We start from the raw sequence: 23,244 nt of genomic DNA on the forward strand, positions 1-23,244 counted from the left end.
GCATTCTGGCAGCCATCATGGCATACGAGGAGCATAAATGACCTACTTTGAGCCATCCGTGGCCTAATGATGGCTTCCCTCGCATAATGACCATGAGTGGTATATGGTGGATATCCTAGCTGTTATGGTATCCCGCCTTGGCACGGGCACAGTGTTGGCCCTGGTATAATGGTGGGCATTTGTAGAACATAAGAGACATTCTTGGTAGCACATAAGAGACATTCTTGGTGGTATGGTGAGAATCTATGGACTATCAATGTACTACTTGGGCCTTTAAATCTGTCCACATCAGGCATTTGAACGTGTGTAGTTAATGAAAATGGCAAGCTGATGTTTGTAGTCTGTATTTTCTAAAAACAAAAACCGGTATTTTGAAGGCAAAAATTATATTTTTCAGAAAATGATTTTCTATCGAAAACATTTGCAATATTTTGTTTGAAAAGTATGTGTATTTTCAGAAAGTGATATGCTGGTGAAGACAAATGGTTGCAATTTTAAAACACATTTAAAGTAGATAGCTGAATGATAATTCGAGATGGGTTGTGGAGACCTACTGTTGTGGTAATGCTCTTTGACCCAGATGGCACCTGATGCTTTGGCTGGTGGAGGCATTTTATAATGATAAGAGTTTTCCTGGCATTTTTGCTGATTAACCTCTACTGAAATGCTTGTTTGATCACTAGCGATATTTCTGTTTAGGGTGGTCATCATGTAATGTTACAGTTTGTAATCATGTGGAAGTAGCTTTCGCTACAGAAAAAGTGGAACACCTTGGTATAGAGAGCAAGACATTAAAGAATATTGTAGTAGCTTTTGGAAGTGCTCCTATTTTGAATTGCCCAATTTCAGGGATACAGTTTTAGGATTTTTAATCTGTACATTGTTTATTTTAAGTGGGACAGCTAAGCCTGCCACAGTGAAAAATAACTTTTGGTGGCTAGTCACTGTAAGGACTGTCCAGCCTTTCACAGCGGAAGGCGTTGAAAGGCCAGACCCGCGGAAGCCGGAGGCTGTGGTCGGCCTGAGTGCAGTGATCGGGGACGGAGAACTTACCCGGCCCGGAGCGTCGGTGATGTGCCAAGGCTCCTAGGGCGACGGATTGCTGGGGAGGCCATGTCGCGATCTAGGCTCCCCGCGCGGCAGCACCCCCTGCTTGCTGTGTCTGCGCCTGGGATTTTACGAGGTGCCAGGCAGCCTTACGCTGCGGGCCACGCACGCTACAGGTGGTGGTGGCCCGCTGAGATTTACAATAATGAGAAGGCATCTATGTTGAGAGGGCCCCGGACCGGCACTGGGAGGCTGAGCCTGAGCTCTGCTTGAGGGGAACTGCCCCTGAGAGCTGTGGTGACAAGGCGGGTCTGCTTGCCTACTGGGAGTGCTATGGAACTGTCCTACTAAGGTGTGTGGGGGGGGGGGGGCGGGGTGGGGGGGGTAACAGGGTGCCGGCTGGTTATAGGCTAACTTCACTGGATATGGGGCCCAGATGAACTTGAAACTCCCACGTTGATACATTTCATGAGTCCGGCCCTTTGATAGTGCTGTGTAAAAAGGTGGTTCTTGGCTGACCTGCCTGACCCCCCTCCCCCCTCCCCCCGTTCCAAGTGAGGTGTTACAGGTGGGGTGCTGACTGAAGCCTGGTGCAGTGAGTAAAAGCACTTTAATACTTACCCATTTCAAAAAAGCAAGAGAGGCAGGGCCAAGGTGAAGATCTACGACACACTATTTTGCACAGCGGCTGCGTTTGGCAGCAAAGGGCCCATTGTCATACAGATAACTGCCACTGCAGTGGCAAAGTGGTAACATATGGGAACAACTAAGCAAGCGAGGGGATCGCAGGGGAACACGATGGAGCAATACACCAAGCTGGGGGCCTCTGCCCAGAGCTTGACCTAGAAGGGGGGACTTGCCGTTGGACTCCCCAACAGATGAGCCCTCAAGAGCGGGACTCCTGGCAGTCATCCAGGGTTCACGGGGGCACTGGAGGTCAAGGTTGAGACTGAGGCCCTGGAGGTAACCTTCTCTGTACTGATTTACATACGGTATCAGACAAGGTCGAAGTTGTGGAGGGATACATTCCGGAGCTGCAATCGGAGGTGGTGACGCTTAAGCAACAACTTGCCACGGTCACCTCCAAAACTACGTCGCTGGAGAGAAGGACGGAGGATGCTGAGAGAAGATCCCGCCATACCAACTTATGCCTGCTGTGCTTTCTGGAGCGAGCAGAAGGAACAGAAACGGAGGCCTTTGTGGAGCGATAGATCCGTGAAACACTGCAGCCTGTGAGCCTCTCACCATTTTTTGCAGTCGAGGGGGCGCACAAGGCACTGGTGGCCCCTCCTATGTTGGGGGCCACCCCCGAGAGCCATTATAGCCATAATTTCAATTACAGGGACAGGAACTGTTTTAAGAGTGGCCCGAGAAGCTGACGACACTGGATTTGAAAATCATAAATTATCAGTTTACCCCGACTACACTCACAAAGTGCAAGCGAGTCGAAAACATTTCTAGGAAGTCAAAAGTACGTTGTGTTGTATGGGACTCCGATATATGTTACTGAACCCAGCCCGCATCCGAGTGGTATCAGGGGAAAAGTCCCACTTCTTTGATTCTCCTGAAGACGTGTGCCAATGGTTAGAAATGTGGGAAAAGGTCCCACGAGAACAGAGGGGCTCCGGGCAGTCGAGCGCACACACAGGGAGAGGAACGCGTAGTGCCAACTGGAGAACCCAGGAACTGCCTACCGCTGGTGACTCAAGGACCCCGAAGGTCCAGGACACTGGACGCATTGTGGTGTAGGACGATGGCACCATGGCCAGGGATTCGCTTGGGGAGCTGGAAGAGTGGGGGACTGACACTCAAACCGACCCAGTGGAGATACGATCAGAGGAACCAGCTACCTGATGTGGGGGGGCATTACAAGCACTGATGTTAAGTTTGAACATTGACGATGACCTGTACTAATTAATGCTTACCATTACTGGGGTGATAACGCAGGGTAGTCTCGAGCCCTCTCCACATTTGTGGTAGGACTTTTGGGGAGGGTGTGGTTAGATTGTGGGTCCTCACAGTGTCAAGATACATGGATGGGCAGTATGCTTGGTTGTTCATTTACTGTTTGTAAGGGGTGGGGGGGGCAGGATGTTATTGTTCTTTCCGCTCCAGTTGGGGGACGGGGTTTGTTATGTGCATGGCCGGGTCCAAATACACTTGAGTCCTTACGTAGACTTGGGGACCAAAGAACCCACGCAGTCTGGGAACGAGCTTGAAGGCGAGCAGAGGTTGTAATTACACATGGCTGAGGCAATACATATTCTTAACTGGAACGTTCGAGGTCTCAGAGATTATACAAAGAGTAATAGGGTCCACTCATATTTCGAATGTCAGGGGATCCAAATAGCCTGTTTGCAGGAAACGCACGTTCTGGGTACGGAGACACAAAAGTTAGTAAAGAAATGGGGAGACAATTATATTCTGCAACCTACTCCTCATATGCCCGAGGGTAGCGATCTGGATAGCCCCGGGAGTACCGTTCCGGTATGTTTATAGTGAGGCAGATATAGAGAAGCGCTATGTCCTGTTACAGGGCAAGCTTGATGGGAGAGCCATAACAATTCTGAACTCCTATGGACCTTATGTAGACGATGGCCTTTTCTATGTAACACCACAGGGGTTGCTGGAGGACTGTGTGGGGGCCCCTATATTGTGGGTAGGTGACTTCAATTGTGTCCTAGACGGACATTGGAACCGCCATCCACCAAAACTGGGCACCAAACCCTGAATACCGAATCCTGGACCCAGGTCATGCGTAACCTAGCACACTCACATCCACAGGCACATGGTTACACCTGCCACTCGCTAACATATTCCACACACAGCCGCCTGGACTGACTCCTGTTTATGGGTCTGGACCCTAGGGCACTGCAGAGGGTCAAACACCTGGGTAGATACATGTCTGACCATGCACAGGTGGCACTTCATTTGGGTTGGGGGAGAGATATACGGGCTAGCAGACATTGGCGTATGTTCCCAGATCTCCTGACTGATGTGACCTGTAGGGAAACGCTTTGAGAGGAACTGCGTCGGAAACGGGAGATTCCGCCTAGCCTACAGCTTCGGGGGCGGGGAGATGTGGTTGTTAACGTAGCGCAGCAAGTTACGGGAAGCCCTGATAATGCACTTCTGTAGTGTGTATAGGGATAGTTCCCCGACAGGAAGGAATGATTTCTTCGGGGAGTGGAACTGCCATGTTTAACACCAGATGATGCCGTAATGTTGATGGGGAACTTACTTTGGAGGAACTGAAAGCCGCACTCTAGGATTTGAATAGAGCTATGGCACCTAGGGGAGATGTTAAATAACAAATGGAGGACACTGTTCCAAAGGCAGGGTCAAAAAATCGCACCCATATGCCTTCTGCTATGAAGAAGCAGAAAAGGAAAGGAAGTCCTAGATAGGGCGGGCCCATCGCACAGGGGAAAGAACATGTCTTGCCTCATGTTGCCCTCACACACCCCGAGGGGTGTCATGCTTCATCATCGGGCATTTGCTCCTCGTTGGGCCGGCGCTGCAATTCCCAACGGGTCCCCCGAAGGGTCGCTTTAGCGGAGATCTTTTAAGGCATGCCGGATGGTGCATGAGGGTGTGTGGGGTGTGGGTCCTATATGAGGGTAACTAGGTGTGTGCACAGTGAATGGATACTGACAAAGGGTAACCTATGAACGGTTATTTTAATGTAATAACCCTGTTGGCAGAATAAAAACTCTCAATTAGAGTGTAATCCCAGATGGCATATTATGCCTAGGTATCAAAAAAGGTCAACATGTTTCACGCCTCTGTTGCCCTTAAGGTCATTGGCGCTTCTTCAGGACCAGGATATAAAAATTAGTGAAGTGCACGTGATAATTAAGAAAAAATTGAATACCCAAATTCTCGGCAGGGCGGGCCATTATGCTGCTCCTGACCGAAACCTAGGACAAGAAAGGAAAAAAAGAAAAGAGGACTTATATAACGTGCATTAGACTAGCTTAATGCAACGTAGTGTGCCACGGTCGTGTGCTCAACATATCAATGTCACAAAAAGAAGGTCAAAAGAACACAAGGCCTCAATTAAGATAACAAACTAAGTTAACAAACTCCCTCGTAAACCTCGGAGCATGGGGGGAAGGCCCAGACAGAATATTTATATATCTCGCGGCAATTCAAGATAGCAGTGCAGACATGTAACAGCAAGGAAGTAATGCATCCCTATTCCTAAAATGCTGCACCGCCATGTTTGAGTGACCCCTTCACTCGTTAAAAATTAATAATGCTTCCCCCCATGCTCCGAGGTTTACGAGGGAGTTTGTTAACTTAGTTTGTTATCTTAATTGAGGCCTTGTGTTCTTTTGACCTTCTTTTTGTGACATTGATATGTTGAGCACACGACCGTGGCACACTACGTTGCATTAAGCTAGTCTAATGCACGTTATATATGTCCTCTTTTCTTTTTTTCCTTTCTTGTCCTAGGTTTCGGTCAGGAGCAGCATAATGGCCCGCCCTGCCGAGAATTTGGGTATTCAATTTTTTCTTAATTATCACGTGCACTTCACTAATTTTTATATCCTGGTCCTGAAGAAGCGCCAATGACCTTAAGGGCAACAGAGGCGTGAAACATGTTGACCTTTTTTGATACCTAGGCATAATATGCCATCTGGGATTACACTCTAATTGAGAGTTTTTATTCTGCCAACAGGGTTATTACATTAAAATAACCGTTCATAGGTTACACTTTGTCAGTATCCATTCACTGTGCACACACCTAGTTACCCTCATATAGGACCCACACCCCACACACCCTCATGCACCATCCGGCATGCCTTAAAAGATCTCCGCTAAAGCGACCCTTCGGGGGACCCGTTGGGAATTGCAGCGCCGGCCCAACGAGGAGCAAATGCCCGATGATGAAGCATGACACCCCTCGGGGTGTGTGAGGGCAACATGAGGCAAGACATGTTCTTTCCCCTGTGCGATGGGCCCGCCCTATCTAGGACTTCCTTTCCTTTTCTGCTTCTTCATAGCAGAAGGCATATGGGTGCGATTTTTTGACCCTGCCTTTGGAACAGTGTCCTCCATTTGTTATTTAATGTTATTTTGGGGAGCATGGACACTGGACCATTAACTGTCTCCCTGGTCCCCCCTCTTGTTTTTTGATAAACCTAGGGGAGATGGCCTCCCTGCAGAATTTTATCAGGCATATGCTGGTAAATTGAGAGAAAAACTGTGAACTGTTTTTATGGAGGCACGGAATCTTGGTACTTTGCCCCGAACTATGCAGGGAGGATTTCTTAGCCTTATGTTGAAACAGGGCAGGGATCCTGAGGAACCTTCTTCCTATAGGCCCATCACTAAGATCGACACAGATGTTAAGATTTTTTGTAAGGTACTGGCGAAACGTTTACAGGGTGTCGTCAGTACCTTGGTCCATGATGATCAGTGAGGCTTTATACCTGCACATAGCACAAACTTTAACTTACAACGCTTGACCCATGTATTGCATGAGACCATGGAAACAGAGGAGGATCTTGCCCTCGTGTCATTAGACATTGAGAAGGCATTTGATACCGCCAGGTGGAGCATCTCATGAGGTTGTTACAGGGAATGGGTCTTGGCCAACCTGAAGGGGTTGGAAACAACTGTTATATACACAGCCTGCGGCCCGCGTTAGAGTGGGGGCGAAATCTCGGAGGCATGGTTGATTGAGCGGGGCACTCGACAGGGATGCCCCCTATCACCACTATTATATTTGCCTTAGCCATGGAGCCCATGGCCATTTGGCTCCACCAGGAGCTGGATGGGTATACGTATAGGTGGACATTCTCAAATCTCTTTATATGCAGACGATGCATTGGTATACGTTCGATCCCCAACGAAGGCAGTACAGGTATTAATGCAGTGTCTGGAGGATTTCGGGCTGGTATAAGGCCTTTGGTTAAATCTTCCTAAAACATTGTTTTCCTTGGGCCGAATGGCACTATTACCACGAGATCAATTGTCAGACTTGGGCATCTGGTGGGAAATAGAAGAATTTTGATACCTGGGCATCATGCTTACCAGGACAGAGGTGAAACACTGGCACCTTCATGTGTATTTCATAGTGAAGGGACTCACTAAATCGATTTTTGGAAAGATAGTCTTCCTTCCACGACGTTTATATTTAGTGCAAAATATGCTCTTTCCTTTGCAGGAGTCTTTTTTCCAGACACTAGATAGTCTTTTTATCTCATTTATATGGGCAGGGAAACAGAGTAGGTTTATTCCAATCTGCTGGAGGGATGGTTGTGTAACTACATTCTTTAATTGTAACAATTTCACCTGTTACCATGCAATTTATGTTGTGTTGAACAAATAATAAAAAAAAAAAAAGATTTTCACACTGCATACTAACAGAGCATGCAAATCTAGGAAGGCATTCCGAAAGAGGTTAGCTGGTCTGCACTAGGGTCAGGGAAGGTGGGAGTGGATAGCATAAAAGGGTCCAATTCAAGATGGGAAATGGAAAGTTTTTCCTTCAACATAATAGGTACATGCTGCTTTTTTCCTTAACTCATGGGTGATTAACTGCCTTGTAACCAGAGAAAGAGGCAATAGCAAAAGACTGAATGCATCATGGGTGCATGACTCAATTATAAAGAGGAAGCCTAAGTGATTGTTGTGAATAAATTCAGCAATATCTGCTTGGCATTAGCCCAAACTTCAATTATTTATCAAGGCACAACAGAGATAATATTTAAAATCATCAGTTGTAGTGGAAGTTATTCGAATCAATATTGGGCCAATAGGTCCTTAATTAGGCACAAGGGTAAAATATTTTTGTAATTATTATTACTTTCTTCACCTAAACTATCTTGTATTTTCCTGTGAAGGGGATTAAGAGAAAATACAGCATCGCAGCTGTAACTAAGTAAGTTGTTTCTTACCAGAGACTTGGTGATGTTATGAAGATGGGGCTGCCGCTGGATGCAGTCAAGATGCAGTCGTACGCACACGAATTTGGCCTAGTTGCACCTTTGGTGAACCAGAAGTTCAGCTGCGAGCAGACCTCCCACCTTATGGAATGCTACATGTCAGCAAAGCTGTTGTCCTGTAAAAAAAATTGAAATCATGAATAACTCTCTTTGTACTCAATCTATAGAGGGAGTCTTTGAGTAACAAACAGCTTAGCTTCCAGATCCTAGTTTTTCCTTCCTTAACCTACATAGCCGTATTAAGAATAATGGGGAGTCTTCGGAGAATCTTAAAAGTCTATTTTTAACCTGCTCTACTATGGGGATAAATATCTTGCCTACAAAGCAATGACATATCTTAGAGTAGGTGTCATGTGAGCGAGAGTAAAACAAGTGAGTGGTCTTTTACTCATGGATTTAGTTCCATCTTGCTGTTACAAAGCTGTGTAGCCTTATTTTTTGGAGCGCCTCAAATTTCTTGCGTTGGAACACCATGGACCCATTTCTGTCATACGAGAGATAGTGAGAGATGGATCAATCACCAAATTCAATTCTCCAACCAGCATAAACTCACCCAGAGACAAATCTGAAATTTTAGGTAGGGGATCTTTTACAGACATCTTGTCCCAAATTAGGGTTATAAATTCCTACTGGAGTTCAACCCTTCTCGGAACACATCTCTCCTCCTTGGCAGCCACCTTATTCAACAACGTAAATGGGAAGTATTTTCCCAGCACAATATGTACTTCTCTATATGATGCTACGCATATGACAGAAACCATTGAGGATGTCCTGATTGCAACTTCTGAGCATCTTCTTTGAGTAGGTGTGACTCTTGAAAACATGAAATGCCTGTCCAAAGGTCTTTTCTTTTAATTTTAAAATTGTATTACCATTTTCATTAAATAATAAACAGACGAGAAGTAAACGGAGTACATGGATATTGTGCAAGTGGATGAGAGGATAATAAAAACACTTGTAGAATTCACGCCAGACAGTGTGAGGGTATTGCAGATAAACATCTGTATAATTCATATTGGGCTATTTGGAAGTGTTGGAAGGCGGTTCCCGGGGAGGTTGCGGAATACGTTCCCGACCACCCGGAGGCCCACCTTTCCCAGAGTTAGGCCGAGCAAGAGCGGGGAGGCCCTTCCTGGAAGGGTCTCGTTCCTAGGATCGCACACGCTGCACTCACTCTCTTCGGATAGAGGGACACCACACAGGAGTTCTTTACAAGATAATAATCTTTATCGTTGGTTGTCAGGGATCTTTATGATCCGGAAGGCAGGTGCAGAATTAGTGCCACAAGCGGCAGCGATCTCGTGATGAGGGGTAAGGGGTAGCGGGACAGTCTTTGAATCAGTGTCTCTGCGGAGTATCCGGCGCCCAGCTCTCAATCCTCGAGCTGAGGGGATGTTGCTTCTTTCGGCGATCTCGGCCGATTCTCTTGGAGGAGCGGACCGCGAGTCACTCAGCAGGCACCGGAGGTTCGTAGTTCGGGGAGCCGCGACGGCGTCAGCAGGGCTCAGATGGTTCAGAGTTCGGGGAGCCGCGACAGCGTCAGCAGGGCTCAGATGGTTCAGAGTTCGGGGAGCCGCGACAGCGTCAGCAGGGCTCAGATGGTTCAGAGTTCGTGGAGCCGCGACAGCGTCAACAGGGCTCAGATGGTTCAGAGTACGGGGTGCCGCAACAGCGTCAGCAGGGCTCAGATGGTTCGGAGTTCTTCCGTTCGGGGAGCGATCGAGCCGCGACCAGGTCAGCAGGCTCTCGTCAGTCCAGGTCTTCTCTGCCTCCCGTCCCTTCAGCACCCCTTGTTATACTTCCCCTCCTCTTTGAAGTCCGGAGTCCTCGCGGAGAGGGGTCTGGTGCCTGGGGGGCGGTGTGTCGGGACTTCCTGTCGCTCGGCCCTTTGATCTGTTCAGGTGGGTCTGGGAGGGACTCCAGACACCCAGCAGGCGAGGCGGCCGCTCACCGGGGGCCTGGTGGTCGATCGAAAGCTCCCTCGGCGAAGAGACCAGAGGTGTGACAGGGTCGGCGCCTCTCGGTCTGGTTTGGGGGGTTTCGCTCTCCCTCGGCTGGGCATGCGTGTAGGGGATCTGGCCGGCCCTCGGGATGTTGGGCCATGGGGGCCGGAAGTCTGTGACATCGAGGATCGGTGCGATTGCAGGGTAGCTTGCTGGTCGGGAGGGTCCACGCCACGAGGCCGGTCTCACACGTGCCCCCCGCAGCTGAAAGGCGGGGAGAACTACCCATCCACTTGGGGGTTCTCCTCGCTGAAGCGGAAGAATCGGGACAGGCCGTCCGCGTTGGCGTGGTCCATCCCGGGGCGATGTTCCACAGTAAAATCCATCCCCTGGAGGGAGATGGACCAGCGTAGCAGCTTGGGGTTTTCCCCTCGCATCTGCATCAACCACCGCAAGGGTCGGTGATCGGTTTGTACTCGGAAGTGTGTTCCGAACAGGTAGGGCCATAGCTTCTTGAGGGCCCAGACTACTGCGAAGGTCTCTCTTTCAATAGTGCTCCACCGCTGTTCTCGGGGCAGCAACCTTCGGCTGATGAAGGCTATGGGCTGATCTATGCCTTTGTCGTCGAACTGTGAGAGGACTGCCCCGATGCCGTGTTCCGAGGCGTCCGTCTGGACCACAAACTCCTGGGTGTAGTCGGGGGCTTTAAGCACTGGAGCCATACACATAGCGGCTTTTAGGGCGTCGAACGCTTTCTGGCAGGGGGGAGTCCATTGTACTTTCTTGGGGTGTCTTTTGGAGGTCAGCTCTGTGAGGGGGCCTGTGATGCTGCCATAGTTCTTAATAAACCTCCGGTAGTAACCGGTGAGGCCCAGGAAGGCCCGGACTTCCGTTTGGGTCGTGGGGGGTTCCCAGGACAAGATGGCGTTGATCTTTGGCTGGAGGGGGGCGACCTGTCCGCTTCCCACCTGGTGCCCCAGATAGGTTACGGAGCCGTGCCCAATTTGACATTTGCTGGCTTTGATGGTGAGTCCGGCCTGGCGCAGAGCCAGCAGGACTTGTCGGAGGTGCTGGAGGTGCTCGGTCCATTGGGAGCTGAATACCGCTATATCGTCGAGGTATGCCGCGCTGAACCCCTCTAGTCCGGACAGGACCCTGTTCACCAGCCGCTGGAAGGTGGCCGGGGCATTCTTCATTCCAAATGGCATCACCCTAAAGCGGTAGTGCCCATCCGGGGTGGAGAAGGCGGAGCGCTCCTTGGCGCCCTCGGTGAGGGCAATCTGCCAGTATCCACAGGTTAGGTCGAAGGTGCTGAGGTAGCGAGCGGCCCCGAGGCGGTCAATGAGCTCGTCTGCACGGGGGATAGGGTGAGCGTCTGCTCGGGTGACCGCATTGAGTCCTCGGTAGTCCACGCAAAACCTCAGCTCGGGGGCGATACCCGGGGTAGTCGCTTTCGGAACCAGGACTACCGGGCTGGCCCAGGGGCTGTCGGAGGGTTCAATCACCCCGAGGGCCAGCATCTTTGCTACCTCGGTCTGGATGCAGGTTCGGACCCGATCAGGGACCCGGTAGGCCCGGTGCCTCACGGGCGGGCTGTCCCCGGTGTTCACGTCGTGGACACACCAGTTGGTGACCCCAGGGGTTAGGGAGAAGAGGTCCGCGAACTGCCTTAGTAGCTGGCGGCAGTCGTCGGACTGTTGGGCTGTGAGGGCGGTTGATAATCTCACCCCCTCCACGGAACCATCGGTCTCTTTCGCCCCCAGGGGGTCTGGAAGGGGCTCGGTGTCTTCTTCGGCCCCATCGTCGGTGGCCAGGAGTAAACTCAACTCCGTCCTTACAAAGTGGGGTTTGAGGCGGTTCACGTGGAGAACCCGGAGGGGGTTCCGCGGGGACTGCACATCGATGAGATAGGTGACTTGGCTCTTCCGCTCGACCACCTTGAAGGGTCCAGTCCATTTATCTTGGAGAGCGCAGGGTTTCACCGGGGCCATGACCCAGACTTGCTGGCCCGGCTGAAACTCGACCAGCGTAGCATTCTGGTCATACCAGCGCTTCATCTCTTCCTGGCTAGCCTCAAGGTTCGCCTCTGCGAGTTCTCGGAATTTCCGGGTCTGGTTGCGGAGCGCCAAGATGTATCAGAACACATCCGGAGGGGTCCCCCGGAGAGTCGTTTCCCAACCCTCCTTGACCAGGCTCAGGGGTCCCCGGACAGGGTGTCCATATAGCAGTTCGAATGGGCTGAACCCCAGGGATTTTTGTGGAACCTCCCGGTAGGCGAACAGGAGGCATGGGAGGAGGACGTCCCATCGCCGGCGTAGAGGTTCTTCGAGGCCCATGATCGTTCCTTTCAGTGTCCTGTTAAAGCGCTCGACTAGGCCATTCCCTTGGGGGTGGTACGGGGTGGTGAACTTGTACGATACTCCGCACTGCTGCCAGAGGGACCTCATGTATCTGGAGATAAAGTTCGTACCCCGATCACTCACGACTTCACGGGGGAACCCCACGCGGGAGAAGATCCCCATCAAGGCCCGGCCCACCACGGGGGCCGTCACGGTGCGGAGGGGGATGGCTTCGGGGTAGCGGGTGGCATGGTCCACCAGGACGAGGATGAACCGGTGGCCCTGGGCGGTCTTGGGGTCCAGCGGTCCCACGATGTCGATTCCTACCCGCTCAAAAGGAGTACTGACGACGGGGAAGGGTTGTAGCGGAGTCTTGCGCTTCACCCCACTCTTTCCGCTGGCCTGGCACGTGAGGCAGGACTTGCAGTGGGCCTCCACATTCGCTCGCATCTTGGGCCAATAGAAGTGGGTGACGAGTCGCTGGTAGGTCTTATCTTGGCCTAAGTGTCCGGCCAGGGGTACATCATGGGCCAGGCCCAGGAGGAGACTTCGAAACCGCCGGGGTACCACCAGTACTCGGGCCGATCCCAACTCGGCCGACTTCTGTTCGCTGTACAGGAGGCCGTTTTCCCAGTATACCCAGTGGTTGCCGGTCCGGTCGCCTGCTGCTTGGGCCTCGGCCTGTTGTCGGGGTCCAATGAGGGAAGGGCAGGTGGATTGTTCTAGGCAGAATTCTTCTCGGGAGGGGCCTCCTTCGCAGTGCCACTGGGCCATTTCCGGCAGGTCCCCGAGCTCGGTCAGGGGTTCGGGGTCGGGAGGCACGGACCCCTCGTCGGGAACGGTTGCTTCGTCCGGAAGTGGGTCGCTGGCCCCTGGTGGCGCATTCTGGACCTCGGGGATGGTGGCGGTGCTCAGCGGCATGGCCTCCCCCCCCCCTCGGAGGAAGGCACTCTGAGAGTCATCGAGCGCGTGGTGGCGCATACCCATTCGGGTAGGCCCATCATCTCGAGATGGGCTCTTCGTTCCACTTGTCCCCACGGGGAGTTCTCCAGGTCGTTGCCCAGGAGGCAGTCCACGGGCTGGGAGGTTCGGACCGCCACTTTTAACTTGCCAGTGACTCCCCCCCCATTCGAAGGGAACTAGGGCTATCCGGCAGAGGCTCTCGGTATTGTCTGATGATACGACGGGACAAAAGGCGCCGGGCTGGATCTGATCTTCGGAGACCAGGTGACAATGAACCGCCGTGACACTCGCCCCGTGTCCCGGAGGCCCTCGACGCGGTGACCGTTGACCGTCACCTGCTGTCGGTACTTCTTCGTGTTGGCGGGTAGGGACGTTCCGGGGACCATCTCCCGGTCCCCTAGGGAGACCAAGGCCATGGCGGCTGGTTCCCATTCTTCGGAGTCTTCCATCTCTTCCCCCAGGGCTACGGAGGCCATTTGTCGAGCCGGCGGGGTGGTTGTGGCGGTTCGCTGGTACATGGGACATTGAGGGTCGCTGGCGTAGTGTCTGGTCTGTTGGCAGCGGAAACAGGTGATCCTCACTCGGTGGCCCGGTGCTGGCCGGAGGTGGAGCTGGAAAGGGTGGAGGTTGTCCTCTGGGGGGGGGCTGAGCGGGGATCCCCCCGGGAGTTCCCTTGGCCGGCCTGGATTCCCTCCGCCCCTCTGGCGGGGGGGTCCCTGACTGTGGCGACCGTAGTCTCCCACGGGACCCCGGGAGGCCCGGGTGTTGACCCACCGGTCAGCCTCGACGGCCAGTTTTCGAGGGTCTGTGAGTTTGCTGTCCAGGAGGTGCTGGCGCAGTTCTACAAAGCAATTAGCGGACAAGTGTTCCCATGCGATTAGGTCGAACAACTCCTCAAAGGTGGAGACCTTGCTGCCCTTGATCCACCCGTCCAAGGCCCGGCTGTAAAAGTTCACGTACTCCACCCAGGTGGTACCGGGTATCTTCTTGCAGTCTCTAAACCGTTGCCGGTACATTTTAGGGGTGAGCCCATATCTGGCGACTAGGGCCTCTTTCATGTGACTGTAGGAGTTCATCACCGTGGAGGGCAGGTCCAGCAGGGTATCTCTCCCCTCGCTCAGGAACCGGCCCCACAGGCCAGCCCCCCAGTCTTTCTGCGGGACTTGGTGGGAAGTCATGGCGACTTCGTAGGCTTTGAACCATTGCTGGATGTCGTCGTTCTTATAGTATTCCTTCACCACATCCTTGGGGATGTGGACCTTTGGTTCCACGGTGGAGGAGATCGGTTGGGTTTCCGAGGGTCTGGCCTCCGCCTTCTTAGCCTTGAGCTCGATCTCTTTCAGGCTACGTTCGTGCTCCAGTTGGAGTTTTCTTTCTTTGTGTTCTCTTTGTCGTTTCTTTTCCTCAAGTTCTCCTTGTAGGCGTAACTGTTCTACCGCCAGCTTTTTTTCGGCCAGTTTTAGTTCTCCTTCGATTTTTAATTTTGCTAGTTCTAGTTCGTGGTTGCGACCTCTCTCTCGGTCCGCTAGTTCCTCTGGGGATAGGCCCCCCTCGGGGGCACCGTTCCTCTCCGGGGTGCTTCGTGGTTCGTTAGGAGGCTCTCCTTCTGTTTGTGTCCGGGAAGTCCCCGCCTCGACCCAGGTTTTTAATGCTCCCTGGAAGTCCTCTTTCGTGCTTAGTCCAGTGGTAGCGATTCCAAGGTCTTTGCAAAATTGTTTCAGTTCTCGGTGCGTATAAGATTCCAACTGGTCCTCTCGGAATGTCGTGCTCGGGTCGGTGCCTGCGGCACCTAGGGAGGTTTCTCCTTCCATTTCTTCTTGGTAGTGCGTTAGCCGTCTACTGCACGATCTCTAGGTGTTGGCTCGGATCCCGTCGCCTGCCACCAAATGTTGAAAGGAGGTTCCCGGGGAGGTTGCGGAATACGTTCCCGACCACCCAGAGGCCCACCTTTCCCAGAGTTAGGCCGAGCAAGAGCGGGGAGGCCCTTCCTGGAAGGGTCTCGTACCTAGGATCGCACACGCTGCACTCACTCTCTTCGGATAGAGGGACACCACACAGGAGTTCTTTACAAGATAATAATCTTTATCGTTGGTTGTCAGGGATCTTTATGATCCGGAAGGCAGGTGCAGAATTAGTGCCACAAGCGGCAGCGATCTCGTGATGAGGGGTAAGGGGTAGCGGGACAGTCTTTGAATCAGTGTCTCTGCGGAGTATCCGGCGCCCAGCTCTCAATCCTCGAGCTGAGGGGATGTTGCTTCTTTCGGCGATCTCGGCCGATTCTCTTGGAGGAGCGGGCCGCGAGTCACTCAGCAGGCACCGGAGGTTCGTAGTTCGGGGAGCCGCGACGGCGTCAGCAGGGCTCAGATGGTTCAGAGTTCGGGGAGCCGCGACAGCGTCAGCAGGGCTCAGATGGTTCAGAGTTCGGGGAGCCGCGACAGCGTCAGCAGGGCTCAGATGGTTCAGAGTTCGTGGAGCCGCGACAGCGTCAACAGGGCTCAGATGGTTCAGAGTTCGGGGAGCCGCGACAGCGTCAGCAGGGCTCAGATGGTTCGGAATTCTTCCGTTCGGGGAGCGATCGAGCCGCGACCAGGTCAGCAGGCTCTCGTCAGTCCAGGTCTTCTCTGCCTCCCGTCCCTTCAGCACCCCTTGTTATACTTCCCCTCCTCTTTGAAGTCCGGAGTCCTCGCGGAGAGGGGTCTGGTGCCTGGGGGGCGGTGTGTCGGGACTTCCTGTCGCTCGGCCCTTTGATCTGTTCAGGTGGGTCTGGGAGGGACTCCAGACACCCAGCAGGCGAGGCGGCCGCTCACCGGGGGCCTGGTGGTCGATCGAAACCTCCCTCGGGGAAGAGACCAGAGGTGTGACAGGGTCGGCGCCTCTCGGTCTGGTTTGGGGGGTTTCGCTCTCCCTCGGCTGGGCATGCGTGTAGGGGATCTGGCCGGCCCTCGGGATGTTGGGCCATGGGGGCCGGAAGTCTGTGACATCGAGGATCGGTGCGATTGCAGGGTAGCTTGCTGGTCGGGAGGGTCCACGCCATGAGGCCGGTCTCACAGAAAGCACTGGGTCACAGATCAGCAAAACTCATTGGAAAGGTCAGATCATCAAAATTCATTAAGTGCTACAGCATTTGTGGAAAGCACCCATATTCAGAAAGTAATGGTATACTTCTTGTGTGAGGAGCAAGTAAAGAGGAGAGGAAATTCTAGGCTAGAGAGAGGAGTAATAAGATGGAGAAGAGAGAAAGGGGGAAAGGGGGATATCTCAAGGACCAAATCATGGGGAAAGGGTTGTTGGATAGGAACAGGCTCATGTCCCTTATCTAAGTGTGTGGTAGTTTGTATTTAAGCATCAAGAGGTAGCAATAGCAGCCTGAATTGATTATGGTTGAAATTTTGGTTAAGAATAGTGTTGGCTAAGATTCTGAGGAAGCATACCCAGGACCACCAAATTTGGTAAGAAATAGATCGGAAGTCTTTCTAATCTCAGAGGATCGTTTTGACTCCTAAAGTGAGTAGTAAGTCAAATAGTAATAGTTCAGTCTTGTGGTGGGGGATCTGGAATAGTCCAAGAGCTTAAGTATGTGAGGATTGGATCTAGAGTTACATTACAGAGGAAGATATTGTTTATGGTTTAGTTGATATCTTTCCAGTATGAACGAAGCAGAGGACAAGAAAAACCCACATGTTCGAGGTCACCAACCTCAGATGAGCAATTACAGCATCTGTTCAACCTTTTTAAGACCTAGTCTAAATAGTTTGTCCGGGGTCCAAAAGAACCTATATAGCAGCACTGAGATGATGGAGGAGATTTTAGGCTTAGTAACATGTTTCCATATCTGTGAACAGATTTTCTCAGAAAGATGGGCATAACCTTCTTTATGGCATGGCGCCAGGTGTGGACGGCCTTACAGTGGCCTTCTATAGGGCCTATCAAGATTTGCTGATACTACATCTGAATGTATTATTTGAGGAGATGGTGAAGAGGGGCATTATGCCGCTTACGCCAGGGCTCGAAAATTCCACTTGCCCGCTCGCATTTGCGAGCCAGATTTAATTAGGTCTATTTTTAGGTCCTACTCACCCTTTCTGGCAAGTAGGAAAATAAACTGACTTTTGGCATCTGTCTCTGAAAGCAGAGGAAATATGAGAAGATAGCAAGATTTAAAGGCACCTTTATAGCTCACAAAGTAAATGAGCAATAAAAATGCCTTTAAAACTTGTTAACTGCTCACATTTGCTCTGCTTCCAGAAACTGAGGTCAAGTGCCTTTCAGTTAGGTCGAGTGGATTTTGTGGGTTACTAGACCTGCAGGCCTAGTAAAAATTAAATGATTTTTCGAGCCCTCCTACCATGCAGGAGGCTCTATTAGTTACACTGCTGAAGCCTGGTAAACAACATCATTTCTGTTCTTCACACAGGCCTCTATCGCTGTTAAATGTAGATACCAAATTATATGCCAAGATCCTGGCCACTAGACTAGCGCCGATATTGCCTGTAGTGGTGCGACCAGAGCAGTCCAGCTTTGTCCCGGGACGCAGTATTGCCTACAATCTGAGAACGCTTTTTGGCACCATCCAACGTGTGGATCTGGAGGTCAGGGCAGTCGCTGTTTTTAGGTCTCGCCTGACCCAGCGCATGCGCTGGTCTGGCGAGACTTATTGAGAGGGCTCCAAAAAGTGCTACCAGGCAAGCATAGAGCTACAGTGCATGTGCGCGGGCGCGCGCGCCGCGCTTTACCGCGATTACATTCATTTTCGCGCCTTACCGTGATTACTTTCATTTTCGGATCGTGATCACGATCGCGATCACTTTCACTTTCGCGGCCGCATGGCCGCTTTGCATAGCCTATAGGTCTCGCTTTTGGGACCTTATAAGTATTTAGTTATGCAACTGTTGCATAGCTAAACACTTATAAGTTCCCAAAGGCGAGACCTATTGGCTATGCCAATGCTTGTTCTTGATGCCGCAAAGTCGTTCAACTCTGTAGAGTGGAGATTCATGTTGGCGGCCCTGCGCTGCACTGCAGTGGGAGAGGTGTTTCTGTGACTGATCCAAGTGCTATACACTGCACCCACTGCCCGGATCCAAGTGGGTGAAGTCGTGACAGGTCCAATAGAAATCACTAGAGGCACCCAACAGGGTTGCTCTTTACCGCCCTTGCAACATGCCCTGGTGGGCCCTGGCATGCGCACTACGTGAATATCACAGACATAGAGGGTTGAGATTTCCTGGTTACAACCTCATTATCCCAGCATATGCGGATGACACACTGCTCTATATTCGCAGACCTGAGTGCAATCTTACACTCGTTCTTCGTGAAGTGGTCAGATTTGCTGAATTTTCAGGATTATGTGTCAATTGGGATAAGTCACTTGTATTCCCTCTTACCCCAGCGATGATACCAACATGAATGGATTACCTGTTTAAGTGGATGAAATCTGTACGCTATCTGGGGATACAAGCCCATACTGATCCAGCGGTGGTACTAGCTGACAACTACGGTAGAACGATACAAAAGCTCCTTGGTAGGGTGAATAGCTATTATGAAGATGCCAATTGTCCCTAAATTTCTATTCTTATTTCAACATATTCCGATGCTTATCCCACACACTGTGTTTGATAGATTGCGTTCTTCGATGAGAAGATTGGTCTGGGCGGAGAAACAACTGAGAGTGAAATGGGCAGTTCTTACCTTGCCGATTGATATGGGCAGCCTGGGGGCACCGGATTTCGAGAAGTACTATGGAGCGGCGCAAGGTATGTTCACATTCCACTGGATCCTTGGTCCACAGGATTTGCCACATCTACACATTGAGAGAGATGCTGCGGAACCATGCTCACTCCCACAGATACTTTGTCAGAACCCATCTCGCCACCACAATGTTTTTGACTCCCTCAATGTAACAGTGCAGGCCTAGAGAAGTCTGTTAGAGAATCATGCGGGCTCCCTCCTATACTCACCACATATTCCATTAGCCTGGTGCTCCTGGTTCCCCATGGGCTGCGAGAGGGGTGTGGAGTGGACCATGCATTCCATAGGAATTATCACAATGGGAGACTTCTTTCGAGATGATAGGGTGTGTAGCTGGGATGAGGTCCAGGAAAGACTGGGCACGACGGAGGCTCTTACTCAATTTCTCTACCATAAAGCTAGACACACGCTACAAGATTTGCTAGTTGACGATATGTTAGAACCTCCATATGTGCCGCCACTATCAGCACTATTGCGAATTGATGTTCCCACTAGACTGATAACTAAGGTGCGCAGACCTAGGCTGACGAAGGCAAGAATAGATTGGCAAAGAGATATTGGAATAGCCATCAGTGATAAACAGTGGCAGTACTACTGCTCCATAGTTAGGACTATCTCACTTAATAGAAGACACAGATTGATACACTTCGAGTATATTAACCAAACATATTACACACCTGAGCGACTACACTGGTACGGGGTACGGGATTCTTCAGATTGCCAGAGGTGAAGGGAAGAGTGGTGCAAGATTCTCCCATGTTGCATTGCCTTGTACTGGTGTGCATGAATTCTGGCGTATGGTTATTAATAAGTTAGAGATCATCACTGGTTCATCACTTGAGCTCAGCCCGATGATGGGCAGGAGGTGGATGGAGCAGTTAGGCGTCTAGTAGCCATTGGCCTGTTATTAGCCAGACACCGGGTTGCAATGCGATGGGCTCACGGACCGTTCCCAACACTAAAGGAGTGGCAACCAGATCTGCATTCCGGTAATACACAGACAGACGTATTTATTGAGCTTCTCCCTCCCCAGACTAATCCTAAGAACTACTGGGCTCCATATCAGACTTAGCTGGTTGGCACAGAAACAGGGGAGCCAGAGGGTGGAGCAGTGGAGATGACTGTTCAGGCTGCTACTAGTACACTGGTTTCCTCATGTAATACAATGACCGAATTCCTCTTGGATGTGATTTTATATGGCAGTGACATAAGTGTTGTATTCAAAATGTTGTTGACATCTTTTTGCCCTTTGTATTGCTGCTGCTTCTCTGACATTTCATACAATATAATGTCTGCATTGTTATTATGATTACTGTAATGAGGGGGGCGTGGCCGAGCCAGCCAAGATGGCGGACTCCTCTCCCTGAGGCTCCTGCTCGGCGGCCCGCAACACAAATAATCCTACCTGCCCCGGGCGTCCATCGATCCTACAACGAGGCGTACCGAGTACAATCGCAGCAGCGACATGCCTGACCGACTCCAGATCCCCACGATCAAAGCTGGGACGGCGCTGGAGACTCCGTGTGTGGCCTCGGACGGGCTGCACAAAAGATGGCGGACGGAGCGGAACGAAGCGGCGACGAGATGAGGGAGCCGCAGCGTCCCAGACGACGTGTGTAACCTGGCTGGAGATCGCGACCGCCCGTGAGGGTGCACAGCGCCGGTGAGGCAGGAGCGGGACCCTGAGGGACGATCTAGGGGCTCCGGCGGCTCCGAGAGCGAGGCGGCGGGAGAGCGCTGATCCCCCTGCCCCTCCCCCCAGTGGCAGTGGACGGAGGATACCGGGCTGGATTCGTGCCGGGACGATGGCGGCCAGACAGAGCGGCCCGCTCAGCAGGTGAGCCCCGAGCGAGGCGCGAGTTCCGGGGAGACTCCAAGGGCCCCCCACCGTCCTGTATAAGGGAGAGAGCTGGTGCAGCATCTGACGGGGGTGTAGGGTGCGGCCCGCCGTCCTCGAGAACCCCAGACGGGGGACCCCAGCCACAGCCTTACCGGGAAGCCTCGGACGGGGACACCGGCAGGGGAGAGAGAGGCACCTCGACCACGCACCGTCACTGGACTGGTCCCATTGAACGCGCCACGCGACCTCCGAGGGACTGTCGGATCGGGAGGTGCGCGCAGCCTGTGACACTGAAATCACGAGGCCCGATGGGCGGAACGGGACCCACGTGGGGCGTGTGGCGATCCGAGCGAGCCCCTGAGCGTCACAGAGACGGGCCTGGTCGCAATTCCTGAGGACTGACGAGGGCGGCACGCTCACCTCCGCCCAAAGAACGGGACGGGCCCGCGGACGCTGCGGGGTCGCGGACGTCCCGTGCACCAGCCCCGTGACCGGGCCGAGGACAGGAGGGACGCGGGTGGTGCACTTCCCGACGAGACGGTGGGGCGCAGCCCGATGGGGATGGCCGCCTGACGTGCCACGACTGCGAGAAGAGCGGACCTACCGGACCAACCAGAGTGTGGGCACCGGTGAGCAGACGTATTCACAGACGCAGAAGGATCTCCCCCCCCCTCCCACGATGGGTCATCAAAAAACGGCGGGATGCCGCCAGCCTCTCACCAGACTAGGACGACCGAGCCGACGCCGGCGAGGCCCCCCCACAGCACGGAGCCCGTCAAGGATGACCCCACGTCAAGAAAACTGGACCAGGTCCTGGCAGCCATAGAACAATCTCGAGTGGCACTAGAGGGGAGATTCGGCGAGCTGTCATCGGACCTGGGCCTCCTTCGCGACGACCACAGGAAACTGGCGGACAAAGTGGCGCACAGCGCGCACATTCTCCAAACACTGGAACCGCAGGTGCAAAAGCAGGACAACACGCTCCAGGACCTACTCGCTCGGATAAAGGTATTGGAGACTAAGACAGATGACTTGGAAGGGCGCTCCAGGCGGAGCAACATCCGGATCATGAACTTGCCAGAAGGCATCGAAGGGCCCAATCCGGTCAAATACATCTCGGACTGGATAGCCACATTCACACCCGCAGACGCTCTCACCGCGTTCTTCTCCGTGGAAAGGGCCCACAGAGTGCCGGCTCGCAGACCGCAGCCGGGCATGCCCCCTCGCCCCTTCTTGCTCAAACTCCTCCATTATCAGGACCGAGACGCTATCCTACGGGCAGCCAGACAGCGGGGACGGCTGCAGCTGGAAGACAAACAAGTTATGCTGTTCCCGGACTACTCCCGTGCGGTCCAGCAGTAACGGGCCACCTTCCTGGCAGTGAAGCGTACCCTGCGCTCGAAGAACATACAATATGCGCTCCTTTTCCCGGCCCGCCTCAAGATTATCTATGGAGGCGAGACACACTTCTTCACGGACCCAGAAGACGCGGCGGCCTGGGCGGAACAGCACGCACGACAACCCGGGGATGGCCCCGGCCCTCGCCTGACCATGAAACCCGGGCGCCCGGGCCTCCGGACCCGCAGGGCGTCCTCCACGCCGCACAACAGACAGACTGGAACTACCACCGCCAGCTCTCCGGACCTCGCACAGATAATCGCGGAGCGGCGGAAGGCACTCCAGGCGGTGGCCACCCTGAGTCCCCAGGATAGGGGCTCGGACTCGGAACGAGGCCCTCACATCTTTAGCTCGGATGACGAAAAGAGCGCAACGCCAGGATCACGAGAGGGCTCGATGACACCCCCTGTGGTGACCCCCCAGACCGCGGACACACTCATCTGACGAGGGGCCCGCGGATAGGGTCGGCGACAAAACGAGCACGAACGGCCCGGCAGATCACGTGGAACAGAATAACCACTGAGCCCGACACCGGGCAGGACATTTATAGACACCAATGATTTACGGGCACCCGCCGGAGCGGGAGTCGGCAGCCACTGGATTCACCACCCCCGCGCTTACGAACTAAAGCTACACCATGGCAACCAGTTTGGGCGCATCGCTTCGCACGATGCGCCCCCAGCATTGGGACTGTTTCCCACCATTGTTACAGTTCATTTCCTTACCCCCTATGTTCCCTCCCTGTCATTCCCAGAGCGGGCAAGACAACCTTCGCAGACGAGGCAATACACAGACGGACGGTAGGTGGTGGGCGAGGGGTTGGGCGCGACGGCCGAAGGGCCCACACTGCAACAAGGACGTATACACATGACCTCCCACAGCATGTCTCACAACTCTCCCAACACAGACATAAAATTCCTGACACTTAATGTTCGGGGGATGTATACAGCCCGCAAGCGGTATTCCGTTTATGCCTACATCAAGCGACAAAAGGCCCAGATAGCACTCTT

At 52.8% G+C, this 23,244-nt stretch overlaps 1 protein-coding gene across 3 annotated transcripts in view; it reads right to left on the bottom strand.

The window, feature by feature from the left end:
* Positions 1-23,244, bottom strand: part of TELO2 (telomere maintenance 2) — an 831,249-nt gene that overhangs the window by 751,749 nt on the left and 56,256 nt on the right. For all 3 annotated transcript variants that reach the window (XM_085628173.1, XM_085628170.1, XM_085628172.1), the window contains one exon: positions 7,956-8,119. The gene's annotated coding sequence lies outside the window, so the exon portion shown is untranslated. The remainder of the gene's footprint in view (positions 1-7,955; positions 8,120-23,244) is intronic.

The sequence above is a fragment of the Triturus cristatus genome, chromosome 10 (assembly GCF_964204655.1).
Source record: "Triturus cristatus chromosome 10, aTriCri1.1, whole genome shotgun sequence".
Taxonomy (NCBI): Eukaryota; Metazoa; Chordata; class Amphibia; order Caudata; family Salamandridae; genus Triturus; species Triturus cristatus.